Source organism: Petaurus breviceps, unplaced genomic scaffold, assembly GCF_028583685.1.
Source record: "Petaurus breviceps papuanus isolate PSGF00001 unplaced genomic scaffold, PetGlider_PUasm1.0 207, whole genome shotgun sequence".
NCBI lineage: Eukaryota > Metazoa > Chordata > Mammalia > Diprotodontia > Petauridae > Petaurus > Petaurus breviceps.
The window spans coordinates 30824222-30846205 of record NW_027185850.1 but is presented as its reverse complement, the minus strand read 5'-3'; the positions used below and the strand labels follow the sequence as shown (position 1 = coordinate 30846205).

The 21984-nt window shown below is 55.7% G+C and overlaps 1 protein-coding gene across 1 annotated transcript in view; it reads right to left on the bottom strand.

Moving 5' to 3' along the window:
• Positions 1 to 21984, bottom strand: part of LOC138165053 (ERI1 exoribonuclease 3-like) — a 184489-nt gene that overhangs the window by 15567 nt on the left and 146938 nt on the right.

Below are 21984 nucleotides of genomic sequence, written 5' to 3'. Positions count from 1 at the left end.
TGGAGAGATCCCCTTCCTTCCTGGATATCCTTGTTTTGCAGGAATCCAACAGAAACCAAAAATGGATTTTGTCTTTTGTTTTGGATTGTAATTGGATAGCCAGTTTTCCAGTGTGTTTCCTTTACAAATCAGACCATTTTCTCTGAGAGAACTTTTTCTTGGTTGAATGCTTATGTGCTGACGTCTCCTGTGTTACTGTGATCACTGGGATTACAGAAGCTGATATGAGCAGTACTGATGTTGCATTCTTGGAATACTCTACATACACATTTATTTATGAGTACATGCCCACGTCCCTGGAATGCACCCTCCTTGATGGCAGGTGCTGACGAGATTGTGTTCTCTGTATTCCGCATTGCTGCTGACATACGCTAGGTGCATAATGGATGTTCACTGGATCTGCTTCTCAGACTGGAGCTGCATCCTCCTCACCCTGACAGCAGTGCCCCCCCCCCCACCTCCCCCGCTGGCCCAGGAGTCTCCTTCTTCTGCTTCCTCACTACAACCACCCACTGCTCCCACTGGCCCTCATTCTGTCACTTCCTCCCATTGGAAGTTTATTCCATCTGTCTGGGCCACCTTGGTCTAGATCCTGGTTTTCATAATCCAGTGGCCACCAGGTCACTTCCCTTCCTTTGTCAAGGAGTTCAGCACTGGGTTCAGTCATCCTGGTCTCCCCAACTCCTGCCCTTGACCTTATGGGCTTTCCAAAACATCAGCTTTTTCACTGGTCATTACTTATGTCTTTACTCCACTGCTGCCATCTAAAGGGCTGGTCATGGCTTTGCTCTCACTATCACCCATGAACTGTGCCCCCCTCCCTGATCATACTCTCTTACACTTCCATCTTCCTCTCTGCCTCTCTCCCTTTTGGAGCTCTAAGCCCGCCATCACCTCTTCTTCCAGGCCATCACTCTTGCTCTGGCTTCATTTTCCTTTGCTCACCATCTTGAACCAAGAATGTGACCAGATTAACTAGGCAGGAGCCTCCTCTCTTGAGTTCCCTGTCTCGTTGCCATTTGTGCCCTGGCAGTGCTCAGGCCTGGGCCCCCCTCTTGCCTCTTCCTTTCCTCGCTGACGCTGCTGAATGCTGGTGGAGGAGTCAGGCCAGTCTGCCAGCTGAGCTCTCACCGCTGGGCCATCTTTCACTGGGAGCTCCAGCCAACAGAGGGCCTTCACTCCTGGCCTCCTCTTCACCGTCCTCAAAGGCAGGCTTGGGAGGCTGCTCTCGTCAGGTGACCAGTGCCTTCCCACCGACTGAGTCCAAGCTTAAATCTACCTGCCTCGACTTCTCTGGGTACACCCCTGGAAGAATGTCGGCTTCTGTGCTCTCAGCACCCAGTCCAGTCTCTGAAGGGCAGGGTCCACACTGGTGAGACTGACCCGCTGACCTCCCCTGGGCTCCCATGGCCTTGGAGTCGGGGAGAGCCTCCTTCCAGTCCTGCTTCAGATGCTTGTTTGCTGTGTGACCCTGGGTGAGTCACTTAACCCTTGCTCGGCTCCCCTTTCCTCACACGCACAAGGAGGAGGGCAAGAGGCGATCTTGCCTCTCGGCTGCTGTGAAGACGTCAGACGGATATGAGCCCTCATTACTGTCATTATTACTAATTACTCTCTACACCCATGATTCCCAGGCCTGGCCATCCAGTTTCAGGACCCCCTGAGTGTGCGTCTCACGTGGTCACCTCCTACTGCACGTCCAGAACTGAAGCCCTCCTGAAGAGGGCTCTCTGTCCGGTCACACGGTTCAGAACTGCCAGCTCATTCCCAGTGCTTGCTGTCTCATCAATGACCAATTTAGAGAAAGCACTTTGGAAATATTATCCCACTTGATTCTCACAGCAATGCTGAGAGGGAGGTGCTCTTATTAACCCTGTTTTTCAGATGGGGAAACTGAGGCAGACACAGGTGAAGTGACTTGCCCAGGGTCACACAGCTAGTAAATGTCTGAGGCTTGATTTGAACTCAGGTCTTCCTGACTCCAGGCCTGGCATTCTCTGCCCTGTATTCCCAACCAGCTGTCAAACCCTGTATGTATCTTCACCACGTCTTTCTTATAACTTTCCCTTCTCTCTAAGCACTCGTTCACCTGAATGAACGCGTTAGCTGCTGCATGGCCTCCCTGGCTTCCCTCTGCACCCAGCTGCTGTGGAGCAGGTCCGACCACGTCACACCCCCTGTTCAGGAGGTCTCAATGGCTCCCTATCACCGCCAAGATCAAAGCCAGTCTCCTCAGCTTGGCATCTCAAGCCCTGCTGCCTCTAGTCCATTTTTCATTCCCTATCCTGATGATCTCCTGGACTTCCGAATTCCCTAAGCTGAAGTCAGCTCTGACTGCCCTGCTCAGGGCATCCTCATGCCCACCTCCTCAGCCATTAGAGCCCGAGCTCCCGGAGGGCAGGGACCCTCTCATCCCCTTCTTTGCATTCCTATCGCTTAGCTCGGCGCCTGACACACAGAAGGTGCTCAATAAATGTCTGCAGATTCTGTCTCTACATTCTAGCTGAAGTGGCTCACCTGCTGCTTCCCCAGTTTGGCAGTGTACCTCTTGTCTTAGTTCATTCCTGCTTCCAATGTGCTTTGGTCCAGCTGTCTGAATGCCCTCCCTCCTTCCCTCTGCCCTCTAAGCATCTGGGGTCCCCTGTGAGGCTCCGTAACAGGGGGCCTGCCTGCTCCTGACATTCTAGAGTGCTGCGGGGTCTATATATGATGCATAGAATGTCCTCCCCAAAGCTGCTGCCACCCTGGAGGGCAGGGAGTGGTGTCCCCTGGCACAATAAATGTCTGCTGGATGAAGGAAGGGCCTTGGGGGGCAGGAGCTGGGTGGGAGGTGGGCAGTCCCCCTGTGACACATGGTGTCCTGCCAGGAGAGGGCTGGTCCATCACTCTTGTGTGTGGGTGCCCCCCCAAGGGGTAGAGGTGACAAAGAAGAGTTTCCAACTCCAAAGCAATGAGAGGGAGAGGAGAGGACGTTCAGGCCAGGCCAGGCCAGGTGGATCTGCCCCAGACTTGGGGGAAGAAAGGGCCCTGTCAGAGGATCTGCATCTGGATATGGTGAAGATTTGGGGGTGGGTGGACCATGGAGACAGGTAGGGAGCACCTCGGGACTCAGAGATGCTAGACCGGAGGAGGAGGGTGGGCCCCAAAACAATCCCCAGAAAGGGATCTGTTGCTTTAACAACAATGATGGTGCCGGCAACAGCGGCCGCTTAATCACGGGCCAGGGGTATGTGATAAATAGCAGCCTGCCTTGCTCTGTCCGTGGCTGGCTCTGGTCCTCTAACAAATCCTGCCTGCCTGCTGGTCCCAGCCTCCCTGCCTGGTGAATATTTCATCTGCGGCCTGCACTTCAGGGTGCTGCGGATAATCCCTATTAATTTAAATAATGCCGGGCCAGGCTTATCAAACTATTTATTATTTATCAGCTTTGTGTATTTGTAGCTAACAGGTAGGGGGGCCGCCCGGGACAGACCCACTCCATCACGCTGCCTGCCTGCCCGCCCGCCATCCTCCCGTGCCTTTAATTAGTAATGAGTACTAATAGGTCTCTATAGCCACCACCCTGGGAACCTGGGGCCCCATGGGCCAGGCCGGGCTGGATCCGAGGGGTCTGAGCATAGAGGGCTGATGGGGATAATGGGGGCGATTTTCAGCCATGCCCTGGGCCCATGCCCTCGACCTCTGAAATGTGGGCAGCCTCTGCCAAGCCTAGGGGACCTCAGAACCACTACCTGCCCAGCACCAGCAGGGGCCCAGGAGAATGGAAGCTCCTCGAGGGCAGGTCTTTTCCTTTATGTCCCCAGGGCACATAGTAGGAGCATAATCAATGCTCACTGATTTTTGAGCTGAATCAACATTTATTACAAGCCCTTTGGTTGGGCCAAAGATCTGCCCCAAAGAAGGGGATGCCCGGGCCAGGATGGGCTTATGGAGAACCCCGGGCTCCCCTTCCTTTTCCCCCCAGTCAAAGCCAAAAATGAGCTAGTGCCCGTCCTCAAGCTGTGTCTGCCCTGTGCACATAGAAGCGTCCATGCATCTGCCATCTAATCAGGCTTGAGTCAGGCGTGGCTGCCATTTAACACTCACACCTGCCCTTCTGTCTTACAAGTTTGTCCCTGTCCCCAGTCCCCTGGCTGGGTCAAGGGAACATATGTAGCCAGGCCTGGCTCAGCTCCAGCCCCAGCCACACCCCTAGCCTAGGCAGGCCCCTGCCCTCTGAACAAGGCAGAGCCTGTGGCCCGTGCCCAGACTCCTGCCCTCCTTAACGTGCAGGCCTCAGGTGCACAAGGAGTCACGCACCCGCTATGGCCCCTTCCCAAGACTCAGCTCAAATCCCGCCTCCTGAAGGAGGCCTTTCCCAGGCTCTCACCTGACCCTCCTCATCTCTGTCCTGCGCGTACCTAGTTATGCCTGGGAGCTCCTGAGCTACCAGCTGGAAGGGCTGCCAAGAGCTGCCTCATTTTACTCACCCTGGGGTAGCTGCTACTATTATCTCTGTTTTAGGATGAGAAAACTCAGAGAGAAATGAAACAATTTGCCTAGGGTCACATAGCTGAAAAGTGTTTGGGGCAGGATTTGAACTCAGATCCTGCTGATTCTGGGTCCAGCACCACACCCAGGGCATCCCCTAGCTGCCTAGTCCTGTAGGACAGAGACCTTGTATTTCTGCCTCTCTTTGTATCTCTGGTGCTTAGCCCAGGATCTGGTATACAGTAGGCATTTAAGACATGCTTGTGGGCACAAGGGAGCACCCACTCACACATATACTCAAGACTATGGGGGTGTGGACAGCTCCGTGCGTGCCTGGACACGTGCTCGCAGCTCTCCCCCTCCCCTCCAAGGCATAATCCCAGACATTCACACAAAATTCACTCCAGAAATGAACCAAGTTTGGACATAGTATGGGGTTTGGTCCTAGGCACTGAGGAAGATGGCTCACACCTGCACCCAGGCTCTCAGAGGCCTCTGCTTCAGGACTTCCAGGGGTGGGGAGCTCACCACCTCCCCAGGCACACCTTTAGGACAGCTCCAGTCTTAGTGAATTTTCCTGCTCTCAGGCCTAAATATGCCCCGTCCCCCATCCCACTCTGGGTTCTGCCTTGGGGGCCAAGCAGAGGAAGGCTGACTCCTCCACGTGAGGGGGTGGCTACAGCTCTCCCTTCCCCTCCCGAGTCTTCTCTTTCCCAGGCTAACCAGGCCCAGCTCCTTCAAAGGATCCTCTTTGATAATGGCCTCCAAGCCCTCTCCCTTCCTGGCTGCTGCTCCCTGTATCCTCCCGCTCCTCAACATTACTCTTACCCCACAGCACCCAGGACAGAAGTGCCTCCCTACTCCTGGGCTCTGCCCCCTGAATGCGGCCCAAGATCCCCTCAGCTTTCTCTGCTTCCATGCCATACCACTGACCCGTGCCAAGCTTTTGTTCCACTGATCAAAATCCTACTAGAGACCTTCCATACTTTTTTGGGAGGAAAAAGTCTGACATGTACCAAAAATATGTACACCAGTTCTTTTTTTGGTAGTGAAGAATTGGAAACTAAGGTGCTGCACTGATTGGGGGAAGGCTCAACAGATTATGGCAGGGGAAAGTGATGGAATACTGTTATGCTGTAAGAGATGGTGAAGGGGGTGGTTCCAGAGAAACCTGGGAAGGCTTGCACGGACTGATGCAGAGTGAAGTGAGCAGAAATAGGAGATGAATTTATGTAACAGAAACACTGTAAAGGCAAACATCTCTGAAAGATTCAGATCAATACAATGACCGACTGTGAATCCTGAGGACCAACCAGGGAGGCTGCTCCCCACCTCCTGACAGAGAGGCGACTGTGCTGACGGGCAGGATGGGATGTATGGAAAGTTACTTTGCTAGACTGTTTACTGATTACAAGGATTTTCATTTTCTCCCTTTTTTTTCAGCTGGGGAGATGGGAGGGAGAAAAGATGCTTAACAATGGAAAAAATAATAAATAATAATAATAAACAACCCTGCTTTTGAGCTTTGGCCATCTGATCAGTCCCAGACCCATTTAACTTTGCTAGTCTACATTCCTTTTTCTCACAAGGATATGCCCCTATTCCTGCCCCACTTCCCCAGATAAAAAGACTGACCTGTGGTCAGTCCACAAACATTTATTAAGCCCTTATTCTGCCCTAGGTGCTGGGGAAATAAGGCACAGGCAGCCCCTGGGTGCTGTGTCCCAAGGCTTTCTCACTATGCCATTTCAAGTAGGCCCAGCCCTGGACTGCGGTTGGGGAGATGGGGGGAAGCCCAGGAGTTGGGGCCCCTGGCCAAAACCTCCAAGCGCAGCTTAAGAATTCACTGTGTGCTTTGGCACCGAGGTCACCAAAGCCAAAAATGAGCTAGTGCCCGTCCTCAAGCTGTGTCTGCTCTGGGTGGGGAGAGCTGCACCCTGTGTGCACATAGAAGCGTCCAGTGTGTGCCCAGAAGAGCCCAGTGTGAGCACAAACGTGGCCACCAGCCACAGACGAAATAATCGCTACATGATTGAGGGGAGGCTCTTTCAGCTAGAGGACTTGTGAACTGAAGGAAGGAGGGCACAAGCTCAATTCTTAAGGAAAAGGGACTGTAAAAGGCAGAGGAGAAGAGGGTGGTTGTTGCAGGCCCCAGGGATGGCTTAGGGAGAGATGGAAACAGCAAGAAAGCCAGTCTGGCTGCAGCGCAGCAGACATGGAGGGGAGAAGCTGGAAGAGGCCTGGAGAGGTAGGGTGGGAGCAGACTGAGAAGAGCTTTCAACACCCCACAAAGGAATCTGCTTTGAATTCCTGAAGCAACTAGGAGCCAGTGGGGTTTACCGAGTAGAGAAGGAACAGGGTCAGACCTATAGTTTAGTAAGATGGGACAGAAAGGAGAGCAGTTAGGAAGCCATGGCAATTGTTCAGGCTAATATGTGTATGAGCCAGGATGGTGGCTCTAGAAGTGGAGAGAAGGGGGCAGAGAGGGAAGAGTGGAGGGTGACACCTGGGTAACCCAGGGGAAGGGGTACCCTCGATGGCAGCAAGAAGCTGGGAAGAGGGCCAGGCTTCAGGGGAAAGAGAATGAGTTCGAGATGCCCTTGGGACATCCAGCCCAATGCCTCCCCTGAGCCTGGAGCTCAGGAGAGAGATTAGGGCAGCATGGACAGACCTTCTCAGGATGACTGGAGCCATGAGAACCGGTGGGATCTCTACGGGAGAGAGCACAGAGGGAGCAGGGTACGGAACCAGAACGAGCCTTGGGGGAGCCAAAAGATGAATATCCAGTAGAGAAACTCAAGACGGTGAGGCTGAGAGGGGCCTGCCTTAGAGCCCTCCTCAGGGTCAGCTGGCTGCAGCTTTGCAGCCTTGAAGGCCAAGTCAGAGTCTCTCCTCACAAGGTCCTTATGGTTCCCCTTCAGTTCTTTCCTTTAATCCCCAGGAGAGTTCTGAAAACCCCAAGGCCAGGCTGAGGAGACTGAGGGGATGAAAGGGGCATCTGGACAAGAATCACAGAGTAGTAGATCTGGATGGGAGAGAGATCTTGGAGGCCACTTAGTCCAGCCTCTTTATTTTACAGATGGGGAAACTGAGGCCCAAGGCAAGTGACCTGCCTAGGGTCACACAGTCAGCAGGTTGTCTGGGGCAGGATTTGAACGCAGATCTTTCTGACTTCTCATATCTTGGAGCCCAAATTGGTGGCAAGAAGAGCCACAGAAGGGGTGGTCCCAGGGAGCAAAGGTCCAACCCTGCCTGATGCCCCTGAGGAGCACCAAGTCTGCTAAGTGCCTAGCTCGTGCTCTCCATCCAGGAGCCCACGTGGGTGTGGGCCAAAGCCTGACAATTATGCTCACGGTGCCGATCTCCAAATCCATATGTCTTGAGGCTGCCAGTACATCATGGTGTCAAGTCCCTGAATTGGGACATCCATCAGAAGGCCGGCATCATCCCATGTGGCCACCCGGAGCCCGGCTGGGCCAGGAGGCTCAGAGTCGGGGGGAGGCCGGGATGCCGAGGGGCCTGGCCTCTGGAGACCACTGGGCCGGGGCAGGGCTGTGGCCCGGCTGGGGTTGGGCAGGGACTATGGGCTGGGCCCCAGGGTGCAGAGGGAGCCCCCCAGGTGGCTGCCAGGCTTGGTCGCTAACACTCTGCGCTGGCTGTTCTTAAAAATTTATGACTCTGTTGAAACATGAAAAATAAGGCGGAGGAGCGATCATTAGCGCAGCCCTGCCCCCCCTCCCCGGCACCCTCGTAAATTGAGATTTATGGCTGCGGCGGGCGGGTGGGGAGGGAGCGGCCCAGGCGGTGGCAGCGTCACAGCCCTGTCTGTGTCTGTCGGAGGCTTCAGTTTATCACAATCTACACAGATTATGGGGATGAATACAGGGCCGGCCCCCAGCTCTGTCAGAGCCTTCTGTAAACAAGAGAATAAGCGATGGGAGGCAGAGGGCCCCGGGCCCAGGGAGCCCGCAGCCTGCACAGCCCCCTGCTCAGCCTCCAGGGAGGGCAGCTCAGCCCTGCCAGGCCACCCTGGGGAAGGGGAGCCTGCCCTGGCCTCCCCCAGCCAGCCGGGGAACAATGGCAGCATCGGGCCTGGGTCCCAGCCCCCTCTGCCTGAGAGGCCTCACTTAGTGCTGTCAGCCCAGCCATTATGGAATTGGGGTTTCATTTACACACTAATTAAACATTACAGCTTGTTCACAATTACAACGCGGGGATGAGGGAGTAACTAATTACTGAGGAAATGAGCTAACATTTATCTCTTCCAGGAGGAGGAGGAGAGCATCATCCCGGCCCAATGCCCTCCATGGGCCCTCTCCCTTCAGCGGCCTCCCTAATCAGGTGGCGGGCGGACAGGGCCAGGGTCCCCCTTCCTCAGCCCAGGGAGGGGGCATCACCCCAAGGGCCCAGGTTGGCTGTAGGCACTCAGGATGGCAACGGGCCCAAGGGGGGACCAAGGAGGAGGAAAAGGTGGGCTGGAGGGCAGTAACGGCCTGGCCAGCAGGCCGTGTGGCCCCCGCCCCAGGAGCAGGGCATGGTGGGGCATCCTGCATCTCAGATCAAGGACTGGGGCCCCAAGGGGTCTGCGCCGCTCATCCCCACATCCATCTCCGCTGCTGGACAGGCAGAGTGACCTTGATCCCTCTCTCCAGGGAAGAATTAGCATCAGAGCCGCGGCTGGGGAGGGCAAGGAGAGGAGAGGGAAGGATTCCAACCTCCCCCTTCCCCAGCTCCAGCGCCTGCCTCCCTCCCCAGAGCGGGGTCTGGGGAGGGCTGGGGGACAGAGGAGACTGGGGAATTTAATAATAGTAACACCTCAGTCTCCAAGCTTGCAGCCTTCCTGTCTTTGGGCCAGAGGAAAAAAAGGGAGAAGAAAGGGGAACAGTGGAGAAAGCCTGAACCAAAGGGAGCCGGCCGCTTAGAACTGAGCTTCAAAGGGGCCCCGGCTTCTGGGGCCTAATTGTACTGACCCCTGGCCTCCGCCTTCAATCAGTGCCGCTTCCCAGCTCCTGCAGCCTGGCGGCCTCCCCGCCCCTCACCTAACTAGCAGCCATATTCTTCTCATTAGGCCTGAGCCTGGCTGTGGAAGCCACCCCCAGCCCCCAAACCGGGGCCTTGCACACACACACACTCACACGCATACTTTGCCTGGGGGGGGGGCAGGGCAGTGTGCGTGCTCGGTGGGCAGGCCTGATGGAACAGCAGCAGGGTGAGGGGCACGGGGGCTGGAGTGACTTGGGCCTGCCCTGGCCCCCACGGCCTCCAGTCTTGTGGCCTCAGGACCTCTGGGAGCTGGCCCTGCAGGACCACTCCTGACAGCCCTCACTTGGCTGAGCGGGTCCTACACATTCCCAAGCCTGTCAGTGGATGCTCGTTCCCTGTCCTCTGCATGTCCTTTATGTGTGTGTCTGCATGGCTGTCTGCCTCTGGCTGGGAGTTCCCAAGGGCAGGGACAGGGATGGTACCCTGGGTATGATCAGGGTACTGGCATCTGGTCCTGGTGATGGCTGTAGCAAACTTCTGCCACCCCCTATGGACAAGTGCTGCCCGGCCAGGCCTCCATTAGCTTCTGCTCAGCTCAGTGTGGCCCAGCAGGGAGGAGGTGGGCACAATCGGGGGTCTCCCCATAGCTGCTGGTCCACAGCTCTTAGCTGGAAGTTATGAACAGGTGCCTCCCGTCCATGGCCCTGGTGGGACCCCAGGTGTGGGGACAGGAGATTAGAGCACCCTGGGATGAGGAGCATTCTGGCTGGGGGCATTCTGGTATCCGTCCTGGGCAGAGGTCTCCCTTTGTTCCTGAGGCTGGAGCTCCAGCAGGGATAAGGGCAGAGAAGCGGAGGCCAGGGTATCAGAGGGGCCCAGGGGTCCTGAGGCCTCCCCACATCTCTGGGGGTCAGCCAGGGCGTGTCCTGGTGTGTTCTGCCGGGAATCAGAATGACCTTCCAAGCAGTTGCAGGGGCCCAGCTGGCCAGCTTGCTCTCGCTGACATTGTCTCTCACCTTAACCCACCGCTAATGACTTGCGAATATCGACGGAAAAGGGAAGGGCAGAGTTGGGGAGGGGGGAGACTGGGGGGTCAGGAGGCAAAGAGACCGAAATGAAGTTGAGTTATCTCCCATCTGGAGCTGAGCTCCTAATCCTCCAGCCCCGAGGAATCCAATGAAGCCCCTTATCTGCCCTGTCAATCACTGGCCGTGTGCGCGCACACGCGTGGTACATGCACACACATGCACATGCGGGCACACTCCCCGCCTCCCCGGCCCATTATTCCTCCAGCAGGAGAGTCAGGAGCCGGGGAGCGAGGGCCGGGTCCTGCCAGATGGATGCAATTTGCATAATATCAGCGGTGAAGGCTGCAAGATCAACAGGGGTCAGGACGCTGACATGGGCGCACAGTCTATCTGCGAGCGCTAATTTGGCCGGCATTGATCTGTCTTGCTGATTTCTTTGTCATTTACGTCGGCGATGGTTTGACAGGAGATACAGAGAGAGACAAGGGGAGGCCGGCGGGGGCCGGGGGGAGCAGAGAAACAAAGATTGTAGTTACCGATGCCTTTAACACAGACAAAAAGATGAGCTCTGCCTGGGGACGCCAGCGGCCGCAGGCCCCCGCGGCTGCTAATTACCCCAGCACTCAGCGTTCCTCTGGGGCCCCGTGCCAGGGCCGGGGAGGTGGGGGGCAGGAACAAGCCCCTTCTGCCCCTGCCCAGCCGCTCTGGGACCGAGGCCACCCAGGGGAGAGGCGGTGATGGGGTGCGTCTCTCCTAGTGGGGCCCCTACTCCCTCCTCCCTGGCACCTCAGGGGTCAAGACGCTTCTCTCCTGATCCTGGCGCCCAGTGCAGAGCCATCATCCAAGAAAACTGGCCTGGGGCCTGGGGAGGCTCTCCCACCCCTCAGAGAGAGCTCCTCCGCCCTATGGTCCTCTCTGAGGGGCCGACCTGCTCCAGGCCTCTGCCATGACCACATATGGGGCCTTGGACAAGCCAGCTGACCCTTCTGGTCCCCAGGTTCTTCATCTGGGACTGTCTATAATGCCCATCTTCTGTTTGGTCTTTAAGCCTTTCACAATCTGATGGGCACCTTTCTACCCATGGTATGCACATACACCTAGTCTATGATTCGGTCTCTCTGTTGTTCCCCACATAGCATCTCTATCTCCCACCTCTATGCCTTTGCCCTGCTCCTTCTCCGGGCCTAGAAATGTGCTCGCTCCATTAGAAGGTATGGATACAGGCCTCCTGAGTACAGGGACTGTCTGACTGGGATAAAGGCTGCTATCCCTCCTCTTGCAGAAGACTGGCTCCCCCGCTCCTTCCAGCCTCTGATCAACAGCCTTGGGCTCTTCTGAAGGGGGTTCCTTCCGGGAGGAGGGCCTCCCTCCCTCCCGGCAATCCCATGGGCTTTCACTGGGGGAGACCCTCCCTTAGGGGCCCAAAGTGCTCCTCTGTGGCCTTCCCTTCTGGCCAGGTCCAGGAAGGGGACCAGCTGAGCACTGGCTGGCCTGGACGCCCGTCTTTCTTTGTCTCCCTCCCTTCTTTGTCAGAGGCAGGAGAGAGCCGAGCTTCCTGCTCGGAGCCTGCATGATCAGAAGGGACCCCCTGCTGGCCAGCTATGGGAGGGGGGGCAGCGGGCAAGGACACGGAGGAGACCGGACAGACGCAAGCAGGCTTTGGTGTACACTAATCCCCTGGCCCGAGGCCCTTCACAGGGCCCCGACAAACTTCAAGGAAGGGAGGCAAAGGCATCCTTCGACAGAGAGCCTCATTATCGCTCTCCCCCCATGCAGGCGGGCGGGCGCGGAGGGAGGGACCGCCGTGTGCACAGAAAAGGCTGTCACTGTCCTTTCTTCCTTTGGGTAAAAGCCCATCTCCCTGAGTCTGCCCGCCCCCGTTCCAGGCTGACACCTCTCAAGGCTGCTAATTAGATCCCCGCTGCCTCTCTAATGCACTCTGACAAGCGCCCTCACACGGGCCAGCTGGGTCTTGGTACTGCCTCTGCGGTGTGGACACAGGGTGCCCTGGCACAGGGTCCAGGAACGAGGTCTGTTGGTGCAGCTTCCGGCTGCCCCCGGGCCCTCTCATCCTCCTCTGGACATCAGACACACCGAGTCTGGTCCTAACCACTCTCTGGTCCCTCTGTGGATCCCCTCATGGCAAAGGGCAGGGGTATGTGAAGGACAGGCCTCAAAAGCAGATGAGACTGCCAAGGCTGCCCTGGTAGAGCCTCCAGTTGGGAGGGACATAGAGGCGGCTGGTCCAAGCCCTGCCTGAGGAGGACGTCCCAGGAGGGAGGACCCACTGAGGCCTCTGGGCAGCCGGGCCATGGCCCACAGTCAGGAAGGTGTTCGTACATCTGCCTCAATGCCTTCAACCAGCCAGCTCAAAAGCACTGATCAGCTGCCTACTGTGGGCCAGGCCTGATGCTGGGGAGAGAGACAGAAACAAAGCCACCCCTGCCCTCAAGGAGCTTATGCTCTGGAGAGAGATGCAAGTGCACACACACAGAAATGCACACGTGTACACACACGTGCACACACAGAAACGCTCACATGTACACACATGCACACACATGTGCGCGCACACACAACATACAGCCTGTTTATGCAGAGCTTTAAGCTCGGCCAAATGCTTTACGTGTACTGTATCTCATCGGATGATGAGATCCTCCTAACAACCCTGTCAGGAAGGTGCCATTCTGATCCCCATTTCATGTATGAGGAAACTGAGGCACAGAGAGGTTAAGGGACTTGCCTGACGGCACACAGGTAGTAAACACCTAGGTGAGATTTGAATCTGGATCTTCCTGACTCCTGGCATGGTGAACAAAGGAGAGAGCTGGACCTGCCCTGGCATCAAGAAGACCTGAATTCAAATCCTGCTTCAGTCACTTGCCAGGTGACCCTGGGCAAGTCACTTAACCTGTCTGTCTGCTCAGTGTCCTAGAGTGTAAGATGGTGATTACAAAGAAAGGGTCATTAAGAATAAAGCGAGATAATATTTGTAAAGTGTTGGCACAGTGCTTGGCACACAGACGGCTCCATATCCACTACCATCCATTACTGGCCACCACGTGGTATCTCTTCAAGTAAATGACACCTGTATTCATGCAGGGGCACGCATGCTCTCACACACGTGCACACACCTGTTACATGCAACACAAACACGGGATCATTCGGTCCAGAGCCAGGAAGGGACTGCTGGGTAAGGCCAGCGTGGTTCCAACACAGAAACGCAGACGCTGATAAAAGCTAGCACTCCCAGCATTCAGATTTGCCCAAAGCTTCACAAGTACGATTTTACCAGATCCTACAACAGCTCTGGCAGGTAGGCGGTTTCTTTACTCCCGTTTTATAGATGAAAGCACTTGAGGCTGAGGGAGGTTGGTCACATAGCTAATAAGTGTCTGAGGTCAAATTTGAACCCAGACCTTCCTGATTCCAGGTCCTGTGCGCTCTCCATTACACTATCTAGATGCCAATAAAGATATGATTATTTATAACAAGTTATTACATTACAATTATATTTTATAAGGTGTAGTAAGCCTGGAAAGGTAGGTCATGGCCATGTTGTAAGGGGCTTTGGGAGCTGACAGAGGCCCTGGCATTTCTTGAGGGTGTGGTGGAATGATGGCATGGTGAGACTTTGGCTTTAGGAAAATCACTTTGGAAGCTGGGAGGAAGATGGGCTGCAGAGAGGAGCCTGGAGGCAGGGAGCCCAATAAGGAGTCCTCCGCAATAATCCAGGTGAAAGAGAATGGGTGGGGGCCAAATGTGGAGAAGGAGACAATCAGAGAGAGGCAAAGCCCCAACTGCAAGGACTCAATGACTGAGTGGAGATGTAGGGTGAGGGAGGAGGAGCCCAGGATGCTTTGAAAATGGGTGATTGGGAGGATGGCTGGCCTTTGCCCAGAAATAAGTGAGCAGGGGAGAGGTGGTGGCTTTAGGGTAAAGACACTAAGTTCTATCTGGCCAGGCCTAGCTTAAGAAGCCTACAGGACATCCAGTTCAAGGTGCCTAAAAGGCAGGTAGGCGGTGATGGAGGACTGGAGCCCTAAGGGTCTGAGAGAACCTTTGGTTGGATCATGGAACAGAAAGGGAGCCCAGGAAAGAGGCTTGGGGCGACTCCTCCAGTCAGGGTAGAACACAGCTGATGAGGCAGCAAAGGGGACGAGGGGGCTCCAGACAGGGAGGAAGCGATTCACAGGGACGCTTGGCAGCGGGAGCTGGGGGTGCAGTGGATGGCACTTGGGGTGAGCCAGCAACCTCGAAGAGTGCAGTTTCAGTGGCCTGATGAGGTGGAAGCCAGACTTCAAAAGGTCAAGAAGTGAGAGGGAAGAGGTAGGGGCAATGATTGTGGAAAACCATTTATTTTTTAGAATTTGCCTGTGAGAGAGGGAATGAAAGTCACTGGCTTAGGGGATCAGGGGGCCTTTTTTAAAGGATGGTGGAAACTTGGGGCATATCTGTAGCAGAGGATGAGCAGTTCAAGAGGGAATGATCTCAGTTTAGGGGGCAGAGACGACTATGGGTGTGGCTGCCAGCAGACGGCAGTCCTAAGCCGCCCCAGTAGAGGCCTCCTTCCAAGCTGACTTAGTGCACTCAGGGGCCACTATTCTTGCCTCCTGCCTTTCCACCAATTCCAATTCCTAATTGTGTAGCCCACCAGGGGAGTATGAGAGCCACCCTGGAAGCTGGGGATGCCTGGTACGTCTACGGCATTCTGCAAGAGGGAGCCTGGCTAAGCAGACGTGCCAGTAGCTCTTAGGGATTCACACATCTCACAAGACAACCTTCCTATCTTGCCCCATGGCTAAGCAAAGGCTGAGTGGCTAAGGAAGGGGAATCTGGCCATGGCAATGGTTCTACTGGCTTCTCTCAATTCAGTTTTTTAATTACTCAGTCCTTCTAGGGTCCCACCATAAATGATGCCCAGAGAGTTAGAAGAGTTTCTGCAACATCCTGGGGAAGCCATGCAGACAGGCAAACTTGGGGGCAGTAGGAAGACATGATACACCAGTGAGTGAGCCAGGGACAAAGAATTCAGCTTAAAGCATTCCAGTTTTGCTAGAAGTTAGCATCCTGGGGTCATGGGATAGGAGTTGGCAGGAAGCCATATCATAGGTCATTGAGGCCAGCACCCTCTTGTCCAGAGAGGGCACCTGTGTGGCTTGCCCAAGGTGACACAGAGAGTGATCTCACATTGTCTGAAGCCAAACCCAGCATTCATTCCACTGCCTGAAGGGAAAGCTTAGAGTTAGCTTTATGGAAGCAGCAAGACTTGGAGGGCCTAGGGAGGCTAGAGCGGAGGGGCCCCTTTAGGCAGAAGGCCATCCTCTGCTTTCTGATCCAGAGTTGGACTCACCACCTTTATCAGATAGGCTCCCAAAGACTCTTGGGCTGCATCCAGAAATGAAGGACCCCTCTAAGGACAAAGACTGGCCGTGAGGCAGTGTGGCTGAGGATGCCACAGTTGGTCCTGGCTTCCTGTCTCTGTGGGGGGACCCTTCTGGTCCCTCTCCCTTCCTCCCTACTGCAGTCTCTCCCTGGTCCCAGGAGTTCTCCAGCTTCAGGAGTCTCTCTACCACCACACCCCCCAGCTCACCTCCTCTGAAATACAGTGGCACGGGTCTCCTTGGTCTTCCTATGTTCCATTTCCCAGCCGAGGGCATTCTCACTGGCCATGCCTGGGCCTCTCTCCCTCCTCATCTCAGCTTGCTGCCCTCCACGGGAAGCTGTTCCCAATCCCTCTGCATGTGTGCACCTTCCCTCTACTGACCCTGTCTGTCCTCAGCTGTTTGCTCGCTGGCTCTCCTAACACACTAGGAGCTCCTGGGGAGCAGGGATCCTCAATCCTACCATTGGGCCTGGTGCCCAGTAGGCACTCATCGCTCTTCCTGAAGCCGGTCTTTGTCCCCCTCTATCGTCCCTGCCTTTGTCATTTACCTAATGCATAGACAGTTCTGGTCAAGTCAGTTCAAGAGGTCCCTTGCCTCAGCCTGGCATTCAAGGCCCTCCTTGAGCTCATCCCGTTCTACAACTTTCTCTTCCCCTTTCCTGGCCCAGCTCCTTACACCCCAGCCAGGTGAGGCATCCAGATCAGGCCCTTGCCTGTCTCTCCTCTGGGTCAGGTCCTACCCCTGCTGGACAAGAGGAGCCCCAGGGGAGGGGTCTGATGTCAGAACTACAAACCGAGGCAGCTCAGCTGGGCGCCAAGGGTCCGTCAGAACCCCTCCCTGGCATGGTAGCTCCTTGAGTAGTTCATTAGAATTGTGTCACCAAGTACATATGCCTGAGTGGACAGTGACGGGCGATGACCCCTGGCCCAGGGACCGGGAGACAGTCCCCATCAAACTCCCACAGTGAGACCCTTTTAACACGCACAGTGAACTCAGCGCATGGAGAGTTGGAGCTCATTAAAACTGCCGACTCCGTGAGCACGCCATTAACCTCACTGCTCCAAACTCGTGCCTCGCCATCTCCTCCTCTCCCTGGTCTAATTAGCGCCCCAAGCTAGCCCCCTCCCACCCCCAGCACCCTCTCCTCCAGAGATGGGGCGGGAGCGGCCAGTGACCCTCTCAATGGGTGAGGTGTCCCTCCTGGACTGTGGGGGACAAGGAGATGTGGGCAGGGCCAGATCCTAGGCAGTCTATTTGGAGGACCCCATTAATGGGCATCGTGGGCCCAGGTTCCTAAACCCCAGATGGGGGCACCAAGGACCTTTTAGCAGAAAACCAGGGCTAGTGCCTGAGCCTAATGAGGCAGCCATAAGTGGCATCATGTGGGAGGGGGGAGGAAGGGGAAGCAGTAGGCACAGGGCAGGCTGGGGACATTAAGAGAAGCCATGCCTCAGGCACCACAGAGGGGAAGGCAGGCGAGTACCCTACCTGGGACCTTTCTCTCGCTCCAGATGCCAGGAGAAGGGTGTAGGCCTGAGTACCCGTGTAGCACCCCAGTGTTGCCCTAAGCTTGTGGAGATGAGGAGGGAAGGAGGCAGGCAGATGGGCACCAGCTGGAAAGACTGGAGAAGCAGGGGATGGGAATGAGAGAATCAGAAGAAGCCAGAGGGCACTATGGCTGAGCCGCACCTGCCTGAAGAGCCCCTCCACAATGCAGTGAGCCAGTGAGTGGCAGTCCAGCTGTTACTCTGGACCTCTGGGGCGAGGCTGTCACTGTCTCCAGAAGCAGCTGGTGAGTTCTAGCCAGCTCTGAGGGTCAGGAGTTTTTTATTTTATCACTTGAAATGGGCCTCTGCCCCCTCTGCCCCTGTACCTCATTGTGCCTCTGGGCCACAGCAGACAAGGCTGGTCCTGCTCCCGAATGACAGCCCTCTGGGTGGCCGGCACGGCCCCTGACCTGCCTCTTCTCCACACCAAACACTGCCAATGCCTTTTCACGTGGCCTGGTCACCTGCCCAGAACCAAAATTTAGGCCCCAGAAATGCTCTGACCAACACCACCAGAGCCCAGCCAGACTTCTGCATGTGGGGCACGGAGACCCACAAAGACCAAACCTTAGCACCTGCCTTCCTCAGCGCAGCCCCTGCCAAGGGGGTGCTCAGGATACTCTGCCCAGGCCCAGCTCCTCCTCTTCTCACTGTCCCAGTGACAGGGAGACCCTGGCTGGAGGACGCCCCTCACCCCGCCGGAGGACCCCCTTCTGCCCCCTCCCCCCGATCTGCCAACCCTTCCCCTGTGCACTCTGACCTCTCACTCTCTAATGAACAAAGTTCCTTTCAGTCATTAGACCGCTTCCTCTTTTGCTCCATTCACCTTCTGGCCTTCCAAAAGATCTGATCAACCTGTCTGGCCTCCTGGATGCACCTTCTCTCGTGCCCCCTAACTCACTGGTTGTGGTGGGAGAGTCAGAACACTCCTTGTTCCCCATTGCACAGTGCAGGAGTCAGGAAGACCTGAATTCAAATCCAGCCTTAGATGCTTACTAGCTGTGTGACTCTGGGAAAGTCACCTCTGTATGGTGAGGGAGGACAAGATGGATGGCCCTCCCAACGTCTTCCTGCCCAGGCCCCATGGCATCTGAATGCGGGTCCATCCATCCACAATGACCTTCTGCCACATCTGCCATCATGCCCACCACAGCCCTGGGTGTAGGTCCTACTATTACCATTTTACAGGCAAGGAAACTGAGACTTGTTCAGTGGTACACAGTCCAAGAAGTGTCAGAGACAGGGCCTGAACTCAAGTCCCCCCAGCCCCAATTCCAGTGAAGTGCCAGATCCCCCCTCCAGCAGCTCTCCTCTAAGAAGCAGGGGAGGAGGGAGACACCCCAGGCAAGGGGGACACATAGCTCAGAAGCTCATATGGGAGACAGAGTTGTGTTCAGGGCCACCAGTCAGGCCAGTTTGGGCCCAAGCAGACATGAAGGCCCAGGCAATGGGCATACCCACAGGTCCTGTCCTCAGGGCCACTCCCTCTCCACTGAGGGAGAGACAACCTGTACAGAAACACAATGTGGAAAACTCTTGAGTTGGGAGCCAGAGGACCTGGGTTCAAATTCTGGCTCTGACCTTGGGCTTGTCCCTTTAAATCTCTGGGTCTTCATTTCCTCATCTGTAAAATAAGGAGTGAGGTTCTGATGATTCCCCCCCCACCCCAGCTTGATGTCTACACTCCTAAATGAATAAAAGATGGTTTTGGGGAGGGGGGGAGTCTGCTAATAACCAGGCACATCTGGGAGCCCCAGGCACGATGGGGGAGGGGATGGATGGGAGGAAGATACCCAAGTTGAGCCTTGTAAGAAGCTGAGGACCCTGAGGGGTGGAGGTGAGGAGGAGGGCATTCTATGCTGGAGAGGAGAAGGTAGCACACAGAGTCTGGGGGCTGGGATACATTGGGAGGAGGGCAATTCTCTAGAAGACCCTCAGAAAGGCTGGCTGGGGTTCCTAGGACCAGGCCTGGGGTGATGGGGACACACCGAAGGTGTATGGACAGGAGAGTGTGCCTGGAAAGCCTTCTCCAGAAGGACGGGCTAGAGGTCAGGCAGGAGGAGGCTGTCCAAAAGGCCGTCAGACTGAGTAGCTACGATGCTGGGGACCCTGGAGAGCAGCTTCATTTGAATGAAGCCAGATTTCAGGGACAACATGTAAGAAGGAGAGAAGGCAGAAGCAGCAGGTGAAGGTGAGTCTTAGGAGGATCTGGCTGTGAAAGGGAGAATTCAAGTGAAAATACTGGATTAAAAAGACATTTACATGTTCACCATGTGCCACGTACTGTGATGGCTTCTGAGGACAGAGACAGCAGGGAATCAGCCATCCTTGCCTCCAGGCAAAGGACTCTGGCCCTCTCCTCAGGTCTGGAGGCAGCAGGGGAAGGGCCAGGAGATAACAAGAAGCTGAAGGCCACCAAAGGAAGCACTGACATCGGGACAGGGAGAGAGGGCGTCTGGAGCAGACCAGGGCAGGGGGATCAAGGGCACAAGGAGAAGGGTGGTGGGAGCAGAGCTGTGGAGGAGGGGGGGCCAACACAGGGCCTCAAAACCACTCTGTGAGGTAGGTGCTACTTTACAGACGAGAAAACCGAGGCAGACAGGAAGTGTGAGACAGAGAGAGAGAGACTGAATAGAGACGATCATGATTGTATTAAGGCATTTCGGAGTTCTTGGGGAGACTGTTGACCATCAGGGAAGTGAGGAGGGCAGGGCCTGTGGGTGTGCCCACTGCCTGGGCCCAAACTGGCCTGGCTGGTGGCCCTGAACACAACTCTGTCTCTCCCATGAGCCTCTGAGCTGTGTGTCCCCCACGCCTGGGGTGTCTCCCTCCTTCCCTGCCTCTTAGGGGGGAGCTGCTGGTGGGGGGGACACTTCACTGGAATTAGGACTGCCCTGATACTTACTGATAGTCCTAGTCCAGGGTGCTGTGTAGGGCAGCCTGAGGACCATAGTGGCAAGAGAGTGACTGGAACAGGAAACCGTGACTCTGAAAAGCTGAACCTGCCCCTTGGGGAGGCTCAGTGCGCTATCCACCCAGCTCAGTCCTGGTCCTTATTAACTTTTAATCGGTAGAATGGCAGAAAATAATCCAGAAGTCCTAGTGGACCAGCTAGGTGGCATAGTGGATAGTGCTGGGTCTGGAGTCAGGTAGACTCATCTCTCTGAGTTCGAACCTGGCCTCAGACACTTATTAGCTGTGTGACCCTGGGCAAGTCACTTTGTCCTGTTTGCCTCAGTTTCTTCATCTCTAAAATGAACTGGAGAAGGGAATGCAAAACACTCCAGTATCTTTGCCAAGAAAACTGAAACAGGGTCAAAGAGAGTAGGACGTGACTGAAAAATGCCTGAACAACAGAAGCATAATGGACCACAAACCTAATACAGAACTCTCCCTTTCTCTCCTATTCTTGGTCTTGGGGAAAGGGATGGGGAAGCCCTGATTAAAGCAAACATGAATCCCCACTGCTGGGTGGGCAATGTCCTTGTCAGGTGGAAAACACAGGCCGGAGCTGGGTAAGGGGGCAGAGGCCCCTTGGTGAGCATGGTGACCTGGGTCAGGAAGACCCTGTGCTCAGTGCACTTACGGGCTCTAGGGCCTTTCACCTCTTTCAGCCCCAATTTACTTATCTACAACACGGGGATAAGCTCCATCTCTACCCCTTGCTGCCTTCAGTCTGGCCATCTCTGCCCTGAGTTTCCTGGCTCTAATGGGTGAGCTTCCCACACCCAGCCTGGCCCTGCCCCGGGCTGGTCAGCTCCCCTTCATGACCTAGGAGAGCTCCCTGAGGGCAGGGACCGTCTTGCTTACTTAGACTGCACCCACAGTACTTAGCACGGAGCCTGGCATACAGCAGGTGCCTAACCAGTGTTTTACTGAGGCAGCTAGGTGGCGCAGTGGAGACCCAGAGCCGGCCTTAGACTCAGCAGCCCAGAGGCTTTGGGCAAGTACCTCAGCCCACCCCAGACTCAGAGTCCTCAGATGTAAAGTGCAGCGCATAAGCACCCTTCTTCCCTCCCTTCCTCCTTCCTTCTCTCCCTCCTTCTCTCCTTCATTCCCTCCCTCTCTTTCCTTCCTTCCTTCTCTCCTTCCCTCCCTCCTTCTCTTTCCTTTCTTCCTTCTCTCCTTCCTTCCTTCCTTCCTTCCTTCCTTCCTTCCTTCCTTCCTTCCTTCCTTCCTTCCTTCCTTCCTTCCTTCCTTCCTTCCTTCCTTCCTTCCTTCCTCCCTCCCTCCCTCCCTTCCTTCTCTCCTTCCTTCCTCCCCATTGTCCTGACCCCACCCACATGGCTTTTTGGATGGTGACAGCTCATGACTGACCCCACCCTGCACTGATGCTCCTCACCTTGGACCTGTGTACCTGGGAGGGCCTGGCCTTGGATGTTCCAGCCCACTTCCATGGGAGCCAGGAGGCAGGACAGTCTCATCTCCTGCTTCTGGCCCCATCGAAGAGTGGAGAGGGCCCAGGCCCGGGCCTATGTGTGGTCAAGGACACGAGGCCCTGAATTTCAGGGAGCATGCGGTGGGGTCCTCTCGCCCCCCCCCCCCCCCCCCCCCCCCCCCCCCCCCCCCCCC